The 18,293-nt window shown below is 35.0% G+C and overlaps 1 long non-coding RNA gene and 1 pseudogene across 1 annotated transcript in view; one reads left to right on the forward strand and one right to left on the reverse strand.

Annotated features, from left to right (window-relative positions):
* The window catches only part of LOC111560477, a 118,532-nt gene that overhangs the window by 82,931 nt on the left and 17,308 nt on the right, over positions 1-18,293 (reverse strand). The window lies entirely within an intron of this gene.
* LOC111560620 lies at positions 933-1,033 on the forward strand (annotated as a pseudogene).

The raw sequence follows: 18,293 nt of genomic DNA on the forward strand, positions 1-18,293 counted from the left end.
AATTCTAATTATTTAAAATGCAGTGTAATATTGGTTTGAGGAGCAGAATTCACTGATTCATTACTTACATACAACACCCAATGCTCAATGCCCTCCTTAATACCCATCACCCATCTGGCCCATTCCCCACCCACTTCCCTCCATCAGCCCTCAGTTTGTTCTCTACTGTTAAGAGTCTCTTATGGTTTGTTTCCTTCTCCTTTTCTCCCCTCCCATAAGTTCATCTGTTTTATTTCTTAAATTACACATGAATGAAATCATATGGTATTTGCTTTGTTCAAAGAAGTGAAACATTTAGAAGGAGCTGAAGTGGAAGCTTGGTCATAAAGTCCATTTTTCTCTAAAACTAAAAAAATTCTTTGTATCTAAGGAACAAAAGCAGATATGGAATGTACTTGGTTATAGTGCTGGGTAGAACACACACACACACACACACACACACACGCACACACACACACACTTTCTGTTTATCTGATGTGGAAAGTAGAGATTGGGCAATATATTTTGAAGCAAAAGTAGCAAATAGATACTGCTGAACCACAAAAAAACAAACATTCTCAGATCTTCTAATGCCAAAACTGTCAGAAGGCTACAGGGCTAACCCTTCAGAACATAAGATGTGACAATAAAAATTATGTGGTTGTGTGAAATGGTCAAATTAGCATAAAATCATTTATGGTTCTCCTCTTCCTTCCCTTCTAAGGCATCATCTTCACTCAGGTTTCCCTGGGTCCTTTATTTCCCAAATTAGGACTAATGGATGAAGAAAATTGGAATGTCAGTAGGCCACTTTAGATTTTAAAAAGACATGGAAAACTAGATGATAAAATTAAGAATTTCTATTCATCAAAAAATACTAATAAGAATACAAAGGCAGCACATGGAGTGGAAAAGATATTCATTATAGTATATCTTAAGAATTCTATCCTCATGCTCATTTTGGTCACACACTAAAATTGGAACAATACAGAGAAGATTAGCATGACCCCTGTGCAAGGATGACACACAAATTCATAAAGCATTCCATATTTTTGAAAGTTTCTAAGGGAGTAAATCTTAAAAGTTCTCATCACAAGAAAAAATTAAATTCTGTAACTATGCGTGGTGATGAATGTTTAAAAAAAACTATCATTAATATATAAAAACCTTTATAGATCAATAGGAAAAGAACACACAAATCCAGTACAAAATGGGCAAAAATTGCTGAACAAATACTTTACAAAAGAGGATATCCAAAAAAACCAATGAAGATATGAGTTCAACTTCATCAATCATCACAGAAAGGTAAGTTAAAACCACAAAGAGATCTCACTACACACCTATCATAATCAAGAAAAGGAAAACAGGGGCACCTGGGTGGCTCAGTTGGTTAAGTGCCTCACTTCAGCTCAGGTGAAGATCTCATAGTGGGCAGGTTCAAGCCCCACATCAGGCTCTGCGCTGAGCGCTCAGAGACAAGCCTGCTTCGGTTTCTGTGTCTCTCTCTCTCTCTAAACAATAAGTAAACATTAAAAAAAAGAAAAGGAAAACAATGGGAAATAGGTGTTAGTGAGGATGTAGAGCAATCAGAATGCTCATATACTACTGTTAGAAGATTAGTACAACCACTTTGTAAAACTGGCAGTATCTGTTAAAGCTGTCTATGCTGAGAGCAAGGAGTTAAAACAACTGAGTTTTCATGCAATCACTACACCAAGAAAACATCCTTGAGAGAAGGGCTCCTGGGTCATCCAGTCTAATCTTCTTCATAAATGGACTTATAGATAAATAGACTAATGATATTTGCTAGGAAGAAGTGACCTTATCTCTGAAATGCCCTTGTCAGGAAGTCCTGGTTAAGGATTACCTATAGAAAAAGAACCCAGCGCATCTAAGAAATGACCCTCTGGAGAATTTCACCTAAGCTACACAGCTCTCTGGCTTCACAATTTAAATGCTTCTGCTGTGTGAAGTGACTTTGCAGATGTAACATAGAGATCTTATCTATTATTTTGAGCCACATGTTGGACAAACAAAGACAGGTCCTGAGAAACTACCCTTGTTGTCCTAAACCTCTCTCTACTCTCTCAGAAATTGTCAATTGCCTTCAAATTGAAATTATTTAATAAAGTTTGCTAAGGGATAAGATCTCTGTAATTCATGTGGGTCTGATTTGATAATTCCATCCTGTGTTTTAGCTTATATGATTAGACCAAATAATCCCACTTGTGGGTGAATGTCAAACGGAAATCATTCCTGTGTTCAGCTAAGAATAAGAACTGTTATATTCATTACAGCACTATTTTTAATGGCTACAAACTGGAAAATATCTAAATGCTCATAAAGAAGAATTGACAAATTGTGGTATTTTCACACAATGGAATTCTATTCAGCAATTTATCACTTCAACTACATGAATTAGTTTGGATGCAACTCAAAAACATAATGTTGCTTGAATTGATCCATACTAAAGGGTATGGTATGTTTCTAAAAGAACAAAAACAGGCAAAATTAATCTAAACTTTAAGAAGTCAGGTAATATTATTGTTGGGGGCAGGTTAATACCAAAGGAGAGCAAGAGGGGACTTCTGTTTCTTGATCTAGGTGTTGGTAAGTTAAGTTTGTAACAACTTATTGAGCTATACCCTTATGATATGTGAACTAGAGAATACAGGACTCACTGGTGGGAGGAATGCCCATAAATGGGTCTTTGAGAGACAAGATGGATAAGAAAAGTTTTTAGGAAGTTTCACTGGATATTGATCATAGATTTGTGCCGTTGCTCCCTCTTCAAGAAACTTCTGAAGAGATTTATACAACTTTCGATAGTTTTTAAAGCCAAATTATTTTTCTATTCAGTATGACAAAATGTGGAGATGAGTGATGACATGGGTACAACAGCATAGAATTATCACTGAAAAGTAAAAAAAAAAAAAAAACAAACTGAAAAACAGATACAAGTGAAAAACACTTTAGATATAGCAGGTCACCTAATTGTTGATATTTGTAATCTTTGGTATTTTGGTTTTAAGAAAATATCCTTGGATAGTTTTAATAAAAGTTGATATTGTCATATTTTATTCCATATTGTTAGCAGAATACTCAACTTTAATTTTTAGTGTCTCCTAAGAATCTTCAAACATAACTCATACAGTAATAATTCCAAATATATATTCCTACTTTCTGTAATAATGACAATGGTGATGATGATGGTAATAATCATAGCAACAAATATGCCTTAAACCCTAATCTATGAGATATGTGGCTAAACCCTCTAATACAAGGGTTCTTAATTCAGAGTTCAATAAAATTTAGGAATTCATAAATTTGAATGGGAATTACATATTTATTTTCACTAAATTTTAACTGAAATTTAGCAATTCTTTCAATAGAAATTTAGCATTTCCTTCAGTGTAAATCACAAATGTTTTCATCATAAATTATGCCTACAACTGATATCTTGAAATAATGGTTTATACTCATCACTGTATTGAAATTGTGAGTTATTATGCTCATCATCAGATCTTGTTTTTAATGTGTAAAGAATTACATATATTATTATATCATATGATCTTTAATAATTGGATAACTCTATTTCAAAATGATTGGCTGGTTTCTACTATAATTCTGTATATCTTTTTTTTTGATTGGATAAAAATGTTATTTTCAATTGCACCAATGGGTTCCATAGCAATAAACAGTTAAGAACCCTTAAAATATCTCACTTAATTCATACTACCTTACGTTATTAGTATTTTCATACTCATGTTAGAGTTAAAGGAAATGAAGCAGGGAAAGTTGAAGGATGTTCCCAAATTCACAAGATCTGAAAATCCCAGGGCTAGAATTAAAACCCAGATCATCTGGTTTCAGAGACTGTCCTTTCAACCACTGGCCTATGTAGCCTGTTAGAAATTTAAATTCTAGCATAGTGGCTTTCTAACTGTTGTTTACAGAAGTTGTTTGTATATGCCTTGGAGTATGTCATGAGAAGCAGGAGAGGCCAAACCTCAGGCAGAGTAGCCCTTTGTTGGTAACTTAGTGTTCAACTTAAAATTTTGAACTTAAGCAATTATTAGCATACATAAGGGAAAAATCAGCAGCAATGCAAATATAGGAGGGGACTTTAACACTCCATTTACATCAATGGATAGATCATTCAGACAGAAAATCAATAAGGCAACAGTGGCTTTGAACGATATGTTGGACCAGATGGATCTAACATATATTCAGAATATTCTACCCCAAAACAGTAGAATACATATTTTTTCAATATGTATTTAAAACATCAAATATTATCCAGAAGAGGTCACATGTTCAGCCACAAAACAAGTCTCAAAAATTCAAAAAGATTGAAATCATGTAATGCATCTTTTCCAAACACAATGGTGTGAAACTACCAATCAATCACAAGAAAAAATCTGGAAAGAACACCATTACATGGAGGTATATAACATGTTACTAAACAATAAATGGGTAAGCCAAGAAATCAAAGAGGAAATTTAAAAAATACATGAAAAAAAATGAAAATGAAAACACAATGGTCCAAAATCTTCGGGATGCATCAGGCTGTTTGAAATGGGAAGTTTACAGTAATACAGATCTACCCCAAGAAGCAAGAATAATCTCATATAAACAACCTAATATTACAGCAAAATGAACTAGAAAAAGAAGAACAAACAAAACCACAAACCAGTAGATGAAAGGAAGTAATAAAGATTAGAGCACAAATAAATAAAATAGAGACTAAAAAAGCCAATAGAACACATCAATGAAACCCAGAGCTTGTTCTTTGAAAATATCAACAAAGTTAATAACCTTTGGCCAGACTCATCTAAAAAAGAGAGAGAGAGAGGAGGAGAAATGATTCAAATAAATAAAATTATATATGAAAAAGGAGAAATAACAATGACACCACAGAAATACAAAGGATAATAAGAAAATATAATAAAAAATTATATGCTAACAAATTAGGCAACCAAGAAGAAATGGATAAATTCCTAGAAACATATAGCCTGCCAAAACTAAGGCAAAAAGAAATAGGAAATTTAAACAGACCAATTACTAGCAATGGAATTGAATCACTAATCAAAAAATTCCCCCAAAAAACCCACAAAAGTCCAGGGCCAGACAGTTTCATAGGTGAATGTTACCAAACATATAAAGAAGAGTTAATGCCTGTTCTTCTCAAACTATTCCAAAAAATAGAAGAGGACAGAAAGTTTCCAAATCCATTATACAAGGCCAGCAATACCCTGACACCAAAACAAGACAAATACATTACAAAAAAAGAAAACTACAGGCCAATATTTCTCATGAACATAGATGCAAAATTCCTCAACAAAATATGAGCAAACTCAATCCAACAATACATTAAAAAAAAGCATTCACCATGATGGAATGGTGGGACTTATTCTAGGGATGTAAGGGGGTTCAATATTTCAAATCAAACAACATGATACATCACATATACTAGACAAAGGATAGAAACCAATGGGTAGTTCAGTAGATGCAGAAAAATCATTTGACAAAGTAAAACATCTATTCAGGATAAAAAAAACTCTCTCGACAAAGTAGAATTAGAGGGAACATACTTCAACATAATAAAGACCATCTATGAAAAACCCACCTAACATCATCCTCAGTGGTGAAAAACTGACAACTTTTCCCCTAAGATCACAAACAAGACAAAGATGTCCAATCTCACAGCTTTTATTAGAAGTCCTAGCCACAGCAGCCAGACAAGAAAAAAGAAATAAAATTCATCCAAATTGGTAAGGAGGAAGTAAAACTTTCACTACTTACACATGACATGAATATATATATAGAAAACAATAAAGACCCCACCAAAAACTACTAGAACTGATAAATGAATTCAGTAAGGTCAAAGGATACAAAATTAATTTGTTGTATTTCTATACACTAATATACAGCAATTTGTTGCATTTCTATACACTAATAATGAAGTAAGCAGAAAAGGAAACTAAGAAGACAATCCCAAGGACAACTACACCAAAAAGAATAAAATACCTAGGAATAAATTGAACCAAGGAGGTGAAAGACCTATACTCTGAAAACTTTAAAACATTAATGAAACAATTGGAGATGACACAAACAAATGGAAAGATATCTGATGTCCATGGATCAGAAGAACAAATGTTATTATAACATCCATACTACCAAAAGCAATCTACAGGTTTAATGCAATCTCTATCAAAACACCAACACCAACTTTCATAGATCTAGAACAAATAATCCTAAAATTTGTATGGAACCACAAAAGACCCTGAGTAGCCAAATAATCCTGAAAAAGAAGAACATAACTGAAAGTAACACAATCCCAGATTTCCAGATACACCACAGAGCTGTAGTAACCAAAACAGTATAGTACCGGCACGAGGTAGACACAGAGATCAGTGGAACAGAATAGACAGCGCAGAAACAAACCCACAATTATATGGTCAAACTAACCTTTGACAAGTGAATCAAGGATATGCAATGGGGATAAGACAGTCTCTTCAACAAATAGTTTTGGGAAAATTGGACAGCTACATGCAAAAGAATGAATCTGGACCACTTTCTTACACCATACACAAAAATAAACGCCAAATGGATTAAAATCCTAAATGTGAGACCTAAAATCATAAAAATCTTAGAAGAGAGCACAGACAGTAACTTCTCTGACACTGGATGTGGCAACAACATTGTTCTAGATATGTTTCCTTTAACAAGGGAAACAAAAGCAAAAATAAACTATTGGAACTACTTCAAAATAAAAAGTTTCTGCACAGCAAAGGAAACCATCAACAAAGCTATAAGACAACTTACAGAATGGGAGAAGATATTTGCAAATGATATATCCAATAAAGGATTAATATCCTAAATATATAAAGAATATGTAAAACTCAACACCTCAAAAATGAATAATCCAACTGAAGAATGGGCAGAAGTCATGAATGGACATTTTTCCAGAGAAGACACACAGATGGTTGACAGATACATGAAAGGTGCTCAACGTCACTCATAATCAGGGAAATACAAATCAAAACCACAATGAGATATCACCTCATAGCTGTCAGAATGGCTAAAATCAAAAGCACAAGAAACAAAAGGGTTGATGAGGACTGGAGGGAAACAAAAGGAACCCTTCTACACTCTTGGTGGAAGTACAAACTGGTACAGCTACTGTGGAAAGCAGTGTAGAGTTCTTCAAATACTTAAAAATCAAATTACCACATGATTCAGTAATTCTACTAGAGTATTTACCCAAATAAAATGAAAATACTTATTTGAAAAGATATATGTCCCCTTATGTTTATTGCAGCATTATTTACAATAGGCAAATTATAGAAGCAGCCAAGCATCCCTTGATAGATGAATGGATAAGGAAGATGTGACATATGTACACAACAAAATATTACTGAGCCATAAAAAAGAATGAAATCTTGCCATTTGCAACAACATGGATAGATCCAGAGGACATAATGATAAGTAAAATAAGTCAGAGAAGCACAAATACCATATGATTTCACTCATATGTGGAATTGAAGAAAGAAAACAAATGAACAAAGACCGGAAACTAGTATAATACTGCAACTGTGTAACTCTCAACTCTGCTGTGAACCAAAACTGTTCTGAGAAAAATAAAGTTTTAAAAAATAAAACACAAAATAAAATAGAATTTTTCTTTTGAAACATATCTTTTAGTACCAAAAACGTTCTAAATTGTTGCCTTAAAATAACATAAAATATACAAACCAAACTTTTATAAATCAGTTATCACAGAGATATTTTTATTACCAGACAATTCAGTCAGCATCTCAGTCTCAATCTAAGAACCAACTAGGTTTTTCAAATCTGGTGGACTATCTTCAGTCTTGACTCTTCAAAGTCAACTACAGAACAGAAAGATTCCCAGTACTTCCCAAGATTGCACCCACCTCATCCTACCCTCAGGTCATGACCTTACATTAATCCATAATTTTTAAAAGACTTTCGATGAGCTGTGGTCTTGGCTATGCTGAAAATATCTGATAACTTACTGAGTGCTAGACTTGAATGTAGTATATGTTTAATACGCAGTCACTCCACCTCATTTTTATCTTATTTTCATTATTAAATTAAGTTGCCTGGCTTGATGATTTTGTCTAAGATTTCTGTGAGTCTCATGGAACAATTTCAAGATTATACATTAGGCAGAGTTTTAGCTTCAAGAAATATACACACAAAAAAAGCATTGGGTTTTTACTTTCAGGGATATTATTTAGGTTCAGAAGGAGTAGAGGTGGGTTAGGAAAGAAGCCTTTTTAAGATTCATTCCTTTTGTGATGGGTCAAAAGGATGTATAGAGACTAAGTCAGAACTGAGAAAAGCAGTTCATCCTGTCCTGTTTCTGCCATTAAATGTATCAGAGTGACCAAAAACATGTCATTCAGCACTATTAACTTCCCCAGGAAGTATTAAATAGGTCTTTGAATGTCATATCTCAGTACACCAGGATATAAAGAAATGAATGAAACATAACTTAGGAAACAGATGCTGCTGGATGAGTGAGAGAATATGATAAAATCAGAGGAAGACAGAATCACAGTCGTGGACCACATTTGCCCCAAAATCTCATGAGTAAAATAGAGCATCTCTGATACTGGATTTCTTACAATTGCAACAAGTAGAAAAGTTTTTTTTAAATCTCTGCCTCACCAGAGGCTTACATTTCAGATGAAGATCTCATTACCTTGTAATCTATCCTCTCCACCCCTATTCCCTACAAAACAACACCAAGAGAATATAAATGATCTACATGTAGTACTGTGCACTTTATTTGGCACTTTAAGCACAGATTAATCTTCATAAACCACACAGATGGTTATTACATAAACAAAAACAGTATATGCAGATTTGATTACCCTTGCCTCCACTTTCTTTTATTGATTACCTCTGATCAATTATTACCAACCTTAAATGGATAAACTGTTCTCTATGTGCCACATAAAAATATCAGATAAATATCAAAGAAGAGACACAATTTAAGCAAACATCTGAGTCACAGAGAAAAGTCCAATAAGTGTTATAGGCATGAGTGATGGACACAGGGGAAAGGCAGGGCCGGGGGCAGAATTGCAGTAATGAGACAGGGAAGCAAAAACCAAGCTGCTAAAGGGAACATGGTACAGCAGTTCATGACTCAAAAGAATAATACCTCAGGCGTCCCTGTAACATAATCAACATCCTGACCTCCTTATGATCTATCTAACCATCTCAACATCAAAAATTTTCCAGCTGTATCTTTCCACTTTCATCTTTCACCAGCATGTTCTCAACCCCAAATTGTCACAGAAGGAAATACACAAAACCTCTTTCTTGAAATGAAACCTCTTTATTTGTTGTGATAACTCCAGAGCCGAAAATAGTGCCAGGCACACAGTGCCTGTGTTGATGAGGCACACAGTGCCTCAATATCTGTGTTGAATGAATGATTTATGACTTACTCAAGCATCCATATAGTATGTGCATCCTACAGTCAATCATATGCAAATCTATTTTAAATGGAGATATGAATAGGGTAGCTTATGTGGATGACGATGTTAACAATACCTTTCATGGAGGGACTTAAAATCTAGATGGAGGGAAGTATATTCCTATAACAAGATAAACCATGCAACTCAGCATGTGATATCTGTTGTAATAAATAGCATGCCCTTTATATATTTATAGGAGAAAACCATCACAAATAGATACATCTAGGGAGGAAATCTTTATGAAAAGAATAATAATAGCAATAGTTATTCAGTTTTTAAGCAAGCACTTAACGTATATTATCTAATTCAAAACATTTTTAACTACCTTATGGAGTATGTATTCTTAGTATGTCCATTACACTGATGAGAAAGTTAGGGGTCAGGTAAGTGAAGGAGATTTCCTCATGTCACATAGCTGGCAAATGTGGACCTGCCCCTGGAGCCCATGCTTTTAATGACTATGCTGTACATAAAGGAGTATAGACATATTTTTATTATTATTAATAATGATGATAGGTTCTAATATATATTGAGTGCTTCCCCATGTGTAAGGTCCTGCACTTAATGCTTTACATAGATTATTTAATCCACACAATTTTACAAGACAGGCTCAATCATGATTTCCACTTCCTAGAGGAAGCAACTGAGAGTTAGAAAAGTTCAGTAATCTGCCCAAGTTTCATAGGCAGTGATGAAACCAGGTACTAGGTGAGCCAGACTACCTCGAGAGCCTACACACCTAACCACTATACAATAGAGACCAGTCTTTTGTGGTAGGCAGCTTTAGAGATTAAACTGTGAAGGGGCAAAGAATATAGTACTATGTGAGCAGTTAAACCAAATGTATTTTCTATCCCTTTAAAGAAATGTGAACTCTCTGAAACTTCTGTTTGAATGGATACTGTCCCCTGAAATTGAAAGAAAATGATTTTCAGCTGTTCAACAGAGATCTATTTGATATGGATTAATTATGGTAAAGAGATTGTCACTGTATATAGGTCTGAAATCTGGTCCAGGGCAGTAAGCACAAGTTTCTTCATAGAGTAATTGTAAGGTACATGTCAGCTAAAGAAATAAATGTTCCTCTCATGACATGTACAAGCACAGTCATATCAAAAATAAGATATTACAGTGAGGAGACCAAATTACACTGTCTGATCAGCATAGAAAGTGCATTAAAAGGTTTTGCTCTTGTGTAGTATGTCTTGTACCATTGATAAAATCACTAACTCACAAAGCCTCTCTCCCTCGTTTGCCTCATCTGTCAATGAAGATAATAATACCTACGCCTCAGAGTTGATGCTAGGATTTAAATGAGATAATATTTCTTAGGTGCTTCATATAGTACCTGGCACAGAGCAAACACCTGTAAATGGTATGTACCAATATGTATAATTGATATTATTATAATCCAGCACAATCATTAGTGATAATAATCCTATCATCAATTATCATGCACATCACAAAAACAAGAGGTCCTACCATTTGAGGGAAGAAAGGCAGAAGAAAATGATTCCGATGGAATAGAGGGAATCACAGGCAGTATAAAGAGGTAAGAGAATAAAGGAATTTAATTCAGAAGAAAAGAAACAATCACCAGTTAAAAACAGTGTGAGATTTGGCCCATGGAAGGTAAATATGCACCTTGTGAAAGATTATTAGGATACAATATTTAAGGGAATATTCAGACACCAGCTGCAGATTCTTACTGCCACTCATGCAAGGAAGAACTAAATCATGATGGTGGGGAAGGATGTGCTGGTGTAGGGACAAGAGGTAAATGTACTTTATGCTCAATATTGCTGTTAATTTAAAACTACTAAAAAATACAAAGAGTCCAGATATTCAGATGTTATGCAAACCTTATTGGAGGATATACTTTTTTTTTTTAGCAGAGATGGTCAGGATTTTCTAAAAAAGATCAGGTGGAGAACCAAACAGCATTTAAAATCTTAGTATGTTCTTCCTCCTACCCACTACATATTCTAAAAAGTAATTTGTGATTTTGTATGATCTTAATCTATCTGTTTAATGGAATCTTATGCCTTTTATATTTTGCAAGTGTTCTTTTGAAGTCTATTCTTATAGGTCTTCCCATCTAATTTGGAAATTTTCAGACACTGATGCCTCAATATCTCAACACATCAATAAAGGATTACATATTATACCAAAGTAGCTGCAACTCTCAGTCTCTCCCATTAATTACTTGGTTTTATATATATGTACAGTGATCTGAGCTACAAGAAAAGTTTCTCCCAGATGCCTCTATCCATGTTATGAGGATGAGCCCAAACTGTCCCAGAGATTTTGACAAAACTCATAAAGCCCATATTTTGATTTTTCAGCCTCATCTTTCAAGGTTGATGCGAAAGCAAAGAATTCTTGGTTCCTCCAGATAATAATATTGTATCTATCTCTTCTGTGAATCAGTAGCAATTGTTTAAGATAAGGGCTCCATAAGTCTTGTCAAACTCTCTAAGACAGTTTGGGTCCATTTCAATAATGAGGGAATGAGAAAATCTTGGAAGGAATGTAGAACATAGGTCTCCAGTCTTCAAAGACCTGACTAGCAAACAACATTTGGGGGCACAAATAAAGCTTTTCAAGTCTACTTGATGCAGAAAAAGCACTTGGAAAAGTAAACACCCATTCACAATAAACACCTTCAACAAGGTAGGTTTACAGGGAACATATCCTAATAAAGGTGATATATGAGGGGACCTGGGTGGCTGAGTTGGTTAAGCAACCGACTTGATTTCCACTCAGGTCATGTTATCAATCGTGAGACTAAACCCCACGTTGGGCTCTGCACTAGGCATGGAGCCTGCTTAAGATACTCTCTCCTCCAGCCCCTCCCCCCATTCACAGTGTCTCTCTCTTTCTCTCTCTCTTTCCCCCCCCCCCAAAAAAAATGATCACGTAACATCATCCTTGGTGGTGAAAACCTGAGTTTTTACCCTAGGGCCAGGAATAAGACAAGGATGTCCATTCTCACAACTTTTATTCAACATAATACTAGAAGTCCTAGCCACAGCAGCCAGACAAGAAGAAAAAAAAAAAAAAAGACATCCAAATTGGTAAGGAGGAAGTAAAACTTTCACTACTTACACATGACATGATACTATATACAGAAAACACTAAAGATCCCACCAAAAACTACTAGAACTGATAAATGAATTCAGTAAGGTCAAAGGATACAAAATTAATATACGGCAATTTGTTGCATTTCTATACACTAATAATGAAGTAAGCAGAAAGGGAAACTAAGAAGACAATCCCAATGACAACTACACCAAAAATAATAAAATACCTAGGAATAAATTGAACCAAGGAGGTGAAAGACCTATACTCTGAAAACTTTAAAACATTAATGAAACAGTTGGAGATGACACAAACAAATGGAAAGATATCTGATGTCCATGGATCAGAAGAACAAATGTTGTTTAATATCCATACTACCAAAAGCAATCTACAGGTTTAATGCAATCTCTATCAAAATACCAACACCAACTTTCATAGATCTAGAACAAATAATCCTAAAATTTGTATGGAACCACAAAAGACCCTGAGTAGCCAAACAATCTTGAAAAAGAATAACATAACTGAAAGTAACACAATCCCAGATTTCCAGATACACCACAGAGCTGTAGTAACCAAAACAGTATAGTACCGGCACGAGGTAGACACAGAGATCAGTGGAACAGAATAGACAGCGCAGAAACATACCCACAATTATATGGTCAAACTAACCTTTGACAAGTGAATCAAGAATATGCAATGGGGATAAGACAGTCTCTTCAACAAATAGTTTTGGGAAAATTAGCTACATGCAACACCACTCATCATCAGAGAAATGCAATCAAACCGCAATGAGATACCACCTCACACCCGTATGAATGGCTAAAATAAAAAAACACAAGAGTTTTTGAAGTTGTGGAGAAAAAGGAATCTTGTGCACTGTTGGTAGAAATGCAACTGATGCAGCCTCTGTATAAAACAGTATAGAGGTTCCTGAAAAACTTAAAAATAGAATTGCTATATGATCTAGTAATCCACTAGTGTATATTTAGCCAAATGATATGAAAACAGTATTTTGAAAAGATATATGCACTCCTATGTTTATTGCAGTATTCTTTACAATAGCCTAATGATGGATTCAACCCAAATGTCCATTAACAGATGAATGGGTAAAGAAGATGTGGGGTGTGTGTGTGTGTGTGTGTGTGTGTGTGTGTGCGCGCGCGCGCGCGCAATGGATATTTCTCAGCAATAAAAAATAATGAAATCTTGCCATTTTCAACACCATGGATGGCTGTAGAGAGTAGAATGCCAAAGTGAAATAAGTCAGTCAAAGAAAGGCAAATACTGTATGATTTCACTCATATGAGCAATTTAAGAAACAAAACAAATGATCAAGATAATAGGAGACACAAAAAACAGACTCAACTATAGGGAGATGAGTGGGAGATGGGTAAAATAGGTGATGGGGATTAAGGAATGCACTTATGATAACCACTGAGTAATACATAGAATTGTTGAATCACTATATTGTATACCTGGAACTAATACAATATTGAATGCTAGCTATACTGGAATTTTAAAAAATTCAGGTGAAAATTCAGCAGATTAAAAAAAATAATTAAGATAAAGTCCTAATAATAACTTCAAATAATCAATTGCTTGGATGCAGAATGGAAAAGGAATGGTTTGATAGCAGCTGATATGAAAAAGCTCTATGATGTTGGCACAATCACACTAGGATCTCACAAGAATAGCACAACCACCACAAATCTGATGCAACCATATTATAGAAATATTATATATTAATAAGGAAAGACCAAACAGCCTCATTATTTTTTTTATGCTAGGCAGATACTAAAGAGTCAGATTCAATTCTAGTTTACCCCACTTGAATGGCTTGGCTATTCATATTGGCTACTATACCAGAATAGTAGGCTGCACAACCCAAGGAAAATGCTGAAGAAAGGAGATCTGTTTAAACTTGGACAATACTCAGGTGAGTAAAGAGCATATGCAATGCATTTTACTTGTTGAATAACAGTTATATGGAATTAGGAATTGAAGCTTTCTTCAGGAAAAAAGTAGAATCAATGAATGAAAATTAGGTTAGTAGTTATGTTCAATGATTAGGCTGCCTCAAGATATAGTCTCACTGAGTATATGCAGCAGCTTTAGGGACTATAGATTATTTTGTGGGGTTTCTTTTCAAGTTCTTTTTACTGTCTTCCTGAAAGTTTATTTATCCCTGCCCTTTGCAGTGCAGTTTCTCCCTACATGGTTCCCTGATTCATGTTGCGTTTGGCCATGTGAAGGGCTTTGGTCAGTGAACTTGAGGAAGTAGGATGCACACCAGTATTTCTCAAATTTTAATGTGTCTATGAATTACTTGAAGATCTTGTTAAAATAAAGGTTCATATATAGTATGTGTAGTGGGGCCCTGAGATACTGTATTTTTAATAAAGTCCCTAAGTGCTGTTGAAATTGCTGTTCATCAGACTAAACCTTGAGTAGCAAGGTTTTATGAAGCATCTAAGCTCTAAGAGGCTTTCTGAGTTTCCTTCATCTCTTTTGCTTTTTCTTTTTGCCACAAAACCAGCATGTCCTAAATTTGGGCTACTCCTGAATCCTCGGTCCTCAAATGACACATGCAGCAGAGTCACAGCCACCAAAATTTATTTTTTTTTAATTTTTTTTCAACGTTTTTATTTATTTTTGGGACAGAGAGAGACAGAGCATGAACGGGGGAGGGGCAGAGAGAGAGGGAGACACAGAATCGAAAACAGGCTCCAGGCTCTGAGCCATCAGCCCATAGCCTGATGCGGGGCTCGAACTCCCGGACCGTGAGATCGTGACCTGGCTGAAGTCGGACACTTAACCGACTGCGCCACCCAGGCGCCCCATAAATAAATATGAAATATATATTTGGGGATAATTTGTTACTATAGAGAGGCTAAGATTCATCTGTGAGTGATCGTTTTGAGGGCATTCTCAAGAAGGGAATAAATCTGGACCTAATTAATTCCATGTGTCTTTACAAATACAGATTTTAGGGTCATGTTTGTGCCCACCATCCCTAGACTATAGTCTGAGCAGGTTCATGTGCACCAATAATCAGCAAATTAGTAAAATGCTGAGGTTGGTTGACACATCTACTACTGTCTTCAATCTCATATCCAGGTGACAAATCTGCACATGTGAAGGCTTCTTAGCCTTCTGGTCAAAAGTGAGAAGTTACCCATCCTGTGGCAAAAGCCATTAAACATTCATTGTCACAGGGGTCTAGATTTTACAGAAGCAACATAGGTATGAGGTTGAGATGGTGACTATGGGACTTTACTGGTGCTGAGAGTCTTACAAGTTATTGTGTTGAGTAAACAAGAAAACTGGCTGAACAAGAAGAAACTACACTTTCCTCGAGGAAGCCTGAAAGGAAAACTCCCCTCATTCAGCTCTTCTAAACCAGCTGACATACACACTCATGAGATTATAACTTTGGCAGCACAGAGGAAGAAGTGTTGCCAATTTCATAGTCAAACCATCGAATTATTGTTGTTTTATCTTAATTAAACTTATTATTATAACACTGCACTAAGTGCAGCTATCCTGTCTCTCTAATATTCCCAGGAGTGCTGGACAAGGCAACATGATAGCCCAGCAATATTCATGAAATTAATTATGTAGGGAAATATGCTATATTGTACTCTAATATAGATGCTTTTCTTGAACTTACTCTTTGGATTTTATGGTTAGTTTTTAAAATGGTTGGAGCAATAGTAATACCTTTTTAAGAAAACAAATCCCTGAATGAAGTCTCCAAATGGAATCTACTGATTCAATGTTTAATAATATTAATAATGAAATCACCTGATTCATGAACTTTAGTAAGTGATCACCATTTATCACAGCCTTGTAAAATATCTTCAATTTTATTTATTTTGAGAGAGACAGAGACATAACATGTGCATGCATGCACACACGTGGGGAAGGAAGAGAGAGAGGGAGACACAATATCAAGCAGACCCCTTGCCATCGATGCAGAGCCCATCATGGGGCTTGAACTCATGAACCATGAGAAAATGACCTGAATCAAGATCAAGTGTTGGGCATTCAACTGACTGAACCACCCAGGCGCCCTGCCTTGTAAAATATCTTATTGCTAAACAAAAACGTATTGTTAACATTTCTCTTGTTCTATTTTACCAACTCTAGAATTTTGCAACATATTAATTACATATATGGCTAAGTAGCAATATTGCTGAATGATTATGACCCATGTATCATAGAACCTGAAAAAAAATCACCTTTTCAACCTGAAATATAACAATACACATTTTTAAATGCTCTAGAAGAGCATATCCTACAAGTGTGTATGTAAATTGTTAAATTTTCTCATTAAGACAGGTTTTCACTTTACCATGAACATAACTTTGTGCATGCTGGTAATGAGCAATTCATTTACATCAGTGGTGACATTACCTGTTTTATCATCCAAATGAATTTCACATTTCTAGAGCAAGTTTCTCTCCCAAAGCTAAAGATGTTTCCCATGCATCATGTCATAAATGGAGAAAGACTATGAGGTACTTAGCAGTAACCATCATCATCAAACTATACTCAGGAAAATCAAAGCTAGAGGTAGGTACAGGTGGTTAAGCTAGATGAACACCACTATGACTGACGAAGTGATTTATTATGAAATTAATGTTACAGTTAGTTCTAAGCTTCATTTGTCTTTTTATTTCTTTGTGGGTTTTTTTGTTTGCTTGTTTGACTTGTTGGTATTTCTTTAATTAGAACTTCCAGTCTTAGTTGTACAATAGCTTCTCAAGGGAATATGAAGGAGAATCCTAAATTTCCTGTACATCGTAGATAATGACTCACCATTTGACTTTGAACTAAGGTTCATGACAACACAATTCTCTTCTTGGTCAAGACTACTGCTCCATAGGAAAATAATATGTATTTACTTCTCTAGAGAGCTACAAATTTTACTTAATGCTTCTAAAGAGCTTTTGACCTCCTTGAGCATTTACTAGCCTTTGTATAATGACGTCTATTTTTGGTTTGGTCATATTTTTAAAATTACTTTCCTGGCAGTGTTACAATAAGATGTTAGGCAAGTTAAAATTAAAAGACGACTCGATTTAATGTTAGACTACATTACATTACACATAAGAAATGGATGCCCTGTAACCTTCAACAAAGATATAACAGAAACCTAAGAACTCCAACAACTTGAAAAAGTACTATGACTGTCTCCTTGGTGTTTCTATAAAGCGTTGCTCTCTGTGACCTGGATTTTATCATTACCAAAACAACAAATGCATTCCAACATATTTTTAAATGTAGATGCTGTGACTGTTAAACAAAATCTGTCATGATTTTTACTCTTCAACTCAAATATTACTGCTTCCCCATAAGAAGATAAGAATAGGGAACAATTTCTTACCCTCCAGTCTATGATATGGACATGTTTATGAAGCTAATGCCTCAAAATTTAAACCCATCATTTTAAAAGGTTGGTTTCTCTGATATTCTGCCTACCTTAGCTTTTTTTTTACCACAAAGTCAATATCTGCCTCAAGTAATTTTCTCTTTTATAGCTAGACTTCTATCTCTATCTTTTTAATGTTTTGTTTTCCTAAACAGTTTTTCCCTTATCTCCTCCTAAACATTATGGAGAACAACTACAAACTGATATTACAAATGAGAACCACAGCTTTAATTCTAAATATAGGTATTTATATAAATGATACAAAAATCAATAGAAAACAA

The sequence above is a fragment of the Felis catus genome, chromosome B2 (assembly GCF_018350175.1).
Source record: "Felis catus isolate Fca126 chromosome B2, F.catus_Fca126_mat1.0, whole genome shotgun sequence".
Lineage (NCBI taxonomy): Eukaryota > Metazoa > Chordata > Mammalia > Carnivora > Felidae > Felis > Felis catus.